This window comes from Diospyros lotus, chromosome 14 (genome assembly GCF_014633365.1).
Source record: "Diospyros lotus cultivar Yz01 chromosome 14, ASM1463336v1, whole genome shotgun sequence".
Taxonomy (NCBI): domain Eukaryota; kingdom Viridiplantae; phylum Streptophyta; class Magnoliopsida; order Ericales; family Ebenaceae; genus Diospyros; species Diospyros lotus.
In genome coordinates, this window is record NC_068351.1 from 11,701,537 (window position 1) to 11,706,467 (window position 4,931).

A 4,931-nucleotide genomic window follows, 5' to 3' on the forward strand; every position below is an offset into this window, starting at 1 on the left:
GCCGATTACAGACGGCGGTAAGTGGACTGCCTTGCTTTTTCGGCCACCCACGAAACTTTTTCAAACTAGCTTGAAAACTCACGAAATTCTCCAGAAATGCTCCTCTTGCCTCAAGGATCAAAAGCTCCTTATTAGTTTCCCTCGATTCGCCCTCAAAACTGAGCAATTTGATGCTCCAAATTCGGCCAAAAACCCTTGGTATTTATACTCTAAATCCGACCCCACGTGGCCGATTTTCGGGCAAATCTTCTCCTACACGCCACCAGGACCGTCCTTGGCCATGCCTTGACGAGATTTGCTGCCAAAATCTCCGGATTTTCAGGCCAAAATCTTGGCCAGATCTGCCATGTGCGTGAAGCTTTTTCAAAAATTACAGTTTGGCCCTCTTGAAATTTTCTTTTACATTTTGTCCCTTATCCTCAAGCCCCAGATCTTTCTAGCACCATCACTAAGACCCTCAAGATTAGTACTTCTCATTTCTCCCTTGAAACTTTCAAAAAAGTATCGTTTTGACCTTCCTCGGGCAATTTTAGAAAATTACACTTAGGCCCGATTGATCAATTTGACATTAAATCCACTTGATTCAACCTGAAACCACTTAAGGGTTGTTCTATACATCGAATATTAGTCTTAGATACACTCCGTTGATTTTTTGGACATCGTCTATAACAATTCGGTAATACGACCTAATTGACAGCTGTATTTTTGTTGTACCGAAAACTGTTCTCGATCTCATTTTTTTTATCACTAAAAATCATAATTTAAATCTCTCGTCGATACTATACCATTTTCCTTGGCTATCTAGGGTCCGGGGTACTCTCTCTGACTAATTCGGTCGTCCAAAGCTGTGTTAGTGTACCCTATAGTCTCATTTTTTTCGCAAATTCCATTTATACCCTTCATTAAATACCGTTGATATACTCAAACCATTCCCGGGTATTACAAAAAAGCTGAAGAAATTCAATGGACTAAATTTCTTGGTAAAACATCTTTTGCTGCCATCTCTTGAAATTCAGCCCATTGAATTTCTCCGACTTTTCACCATGGTTCACAGTCACAGTAACATGCATTTGAGCAATAGGGGTAAATCCTTAAGTCACATTCTCAGTAGTTCTAGCAGAATTTAATCTGGTAGCCATTTCTGAAATAAAAATTAAATGTGAGTAATTTGTTTTAAGATTGTTACAAAATATAATACTATGTAAATAAAACTAACAATCCAATAGTATATAAAACTGAATAAAAGTAGTGTAGGAGATAAATAACTAAGACCTGTGTGACACACAATATCCTTAAAATAGATTTACCTCCTCACTGAGAGTGTTAGAGGTTGTTTGGCGTTTGTCTCCCAAAGGTACAACGATATACAAATTTTAAAGTTAGTACAGATACTTCAAAATCTTCCAGCAGACTTGAACAATGGCAGAACACTATCAAGATGTATTTGTATATCATAATGCTTTGAAGGATGCAATTTTTGTATAGAGAAAACTCTCTGTATTTTAAGAAAGAAAATGACTCTTTATAGGAGAAAAGTGTGAGCTAATGACACTTAATGACATTCATTGCCCTTGGCTGCTACTAGATTAAATCAGCTATTATTGTTTTAAATCAAAGGAAAAATTCCGAAATGTAGCTTGGTCCAATGTGCTCATTTCAGTGTTACATTCGTGTACATAGGTCGCACATAAGTTTGGTTCGTCGAGCCTAGGATTTGCACCCGCTTGCACATGCGCGCACAAGGGATAACCTTTTGTTTAACAAGCGTAGTTATTATAGAATGTGTAAACCTATATAAATATCAAAATGCTATGTTTCTTTTCTCATGTGAGATAAGAGTATTTTCTTTTATTTTTCAACTCAACGGGTATAATATACCAAATCAATTATTTCATGACGAAGAATAAGAATTCTTTTAGACTCAATTAAAATATTTAATGGGTGTTACTTAAATTTTAGTGTTAATATGATGTCACACTACTAGTTTTATGCCAATTTTCTGAGAGGAAAAAAGTCAAGATATGTATTTTGTATTATAGCAAATGGTTGGATTTCGAATAAATATTCAGTAACATTGTTGATATTGAGTTTTTAAATAATTAGAACCTAAAAAAAGGTGATTGGGTTGGAACAAAAGCCCAAATCATGGACAATGTTGGGTTTCCATTCCAAACCCAACACCAATACTAGGCAGAAAGAATATGGTGTGGCCCTCACAGGTGTAGCACGGTTGGTTCTCAGGTAGTAGATTGCACCCAAAAAAGAATAGGGTGTGTGTGTGAGAGAGAGAGACAAGAGAGCTATGCAATAATAAAGGTAAATGTTAAACTATTAATAAAATTAAAAAAATCTCTATTAATTTTACCAATTAAAGTATTTGAATGTTAAAAATAAAATACCTTAAATACAAATTATCTGAAAAAAAAGTCCCTGTTGCACCCTAACCTTTGTTCACATTAATATTATTAATATGGTTGACAATTTAAATTTTAAAATTATAGTAAATAGTAGAAGAAATTATTAAAAAATTCTTAAATATAATAAACTTTAACTCTTATTAAATATACAATTGAACATTGATAATTGTAACAAAAGGAAGTAACCTTTCATCAAAAAATTTAGACTGCATTCTTTTTACTGTTTTCAAGTTATTTTTACTTTTCGATTTTCTAAAATAATGAAAATGCATTTTCTTTACTATTTTTAAAATGTATTTTTGAAAAAAAAATTATAAAGAAAACTCAAAACAACAAAAAATTGTTTTGAGTGTTTTCATTCAAAACAAACTTTAAACTCAAAATATATTTATTTATTTATATTTTATTATTGTAATGGGAAAAAATATTACAAAATTCATTAACCTTAAAATGTATATATATTTTTAATAATATATTAATATTAAATATTTTTAATTTACTGAATAATCAAATTTATTGAATAAAATATCATTAAAAAATTATTTTCAAAACTTCAAAAAGAACACGTTTTCTAATTTTCTAAAAACAGACTAGGAAAATAGAAAACTGAAAATGAATTCAAAACTCAAAATTAAAAATTGAAAAGTAAAGAGAACACCGTCTAAGTTTTTATTTTTATAAAAATTCTTTAAAATATTATAAAACTAGAAAATTAAAAGAACGGTAAATCACACTCAAACTCCTCTATTACTGACTTTGTCACTTTAACTCTAATGAACTTAAATTAAATTATTTAATTAAAATTAAAACTAAATTTTACTAAATAAAATAAATAAAACCAAAAATTCAACACAGAGAACGCCGAACAATAGAATTTGTTCTTCGGCAGACAACCCAATGGTCTCTCATTTTCTTTGTAAAATTTTTGTTTTTTATTTTTCTTGATTAAATTTAATTTTTAGTTACTTAATTATTATTTAAATTAATTTAATTTAGCTTAATTGGGGTTTAGGTGATGATTTTAGTAATGAAGGGGTTTTAGTACAATTTATCATTTGTTGCTTCAATAGTTTAAATTTAACAATGTTACGTAATTATTACAATTATAAAAATTTAAATATATATTTAATAAAAGTTAAACTTTATTAAATTCTCATTCATACTCAAGGTCTCATATATATAGATATATCTATAGATATAGACATAGATACGCAGGTGGGTAGATACGAGTGCGGTTTTGTTCACCCCTTTAACATGGGTGAACATAACCCCCGTCAGTGGGGGTTAAAAAAATAATCATGTTTCAAAAAAAAATTTATTTTTAGTTATTTTTTTGAAAAAAATCATTTTCAGCCACTCTAATAAATTAATTGCTGAAAACAGTCACTTTCTAGTTTTAACTTTGTCAATTATTTTTGTAAGTCTATCAATTATTTTTATAAGTCTGTCATTTTTTTATAAGTTCTAATCTATCCAATTTTGATCCTGTCACATTTTCAGTTAAATTTTAAAAATAACTTTTTTTTTAAACATAATTAATTTTTTTGAAACAATTTTATAATTTTTTTTTCAATTAAGGGGTTATTTTTTTAACCCCACTGACGGGAGTTACGTTCACCTGTTAAAGGGGGTGAACAAAATCACACTCGATAGATACGAGCTAAATTTATATAGGCCGACCCAAGAACAGATTAGGAGTCTAATCTACACCCATCTCCATCCCCCCCCCCCCGCGCATTTTCCATTAAACAAAAACAAAATCCTTATTTATCTCAAATGGATCAAATTTGTTCAATCTTAATATGCCAAGTGAATTAGTTTGGGAGAGTCACAAAGATTACAAATGAATTGGAGTGAGTCCTCCTCACTTTAATTGAGATATTTGTAATGAAACACATAATAACAAATTATATAAACCATCCAAGATCCTATTTTTAATATTGACTTTAATAACTTTTTAATAAACTTAATCAATAATTATATATTTTTATTGAAAAAGTATATATATGGATTAGAATCATTCTAGATCATCCATTTCCTTGTTTCTCTCAAACAAAAAAGATTCAATTTTTATTACTGCCTCTGCCTGATTCTTAAAGTTAAAGCTTTCAACCCCAACGATAAAATCATAATTAATTTCCTTCTTTTCCACTCATTTCCGTGGGATTCATTTCCTGTCAATTCCCAATTATGCGCGTGTTTACCGTTCGACAAACACAAACTCTGCTGGTTAACGAGGGTAGAATCAGGGGGAAAAGGAGCGGTATATCCACTTATTTTGACAACAATGTACAATGATCGTCTAAATTTCCGCTCTCAAGACTCACTATTCTTTTGTTCAAACTCCGCCAGCGAGAGCCTTGGCGGCTTTGCCTTGTCCTCTCCTCCTCATTCCCACTTCTTCTATGCCTATGCGTGTATATCATATCCTAACTCAATTCTTTATTACGTGGGTTCAGCTGGAAACGGGGAATCAACTCTTATATAATTGGCAATCTCTCTCTCTCTCTCTAT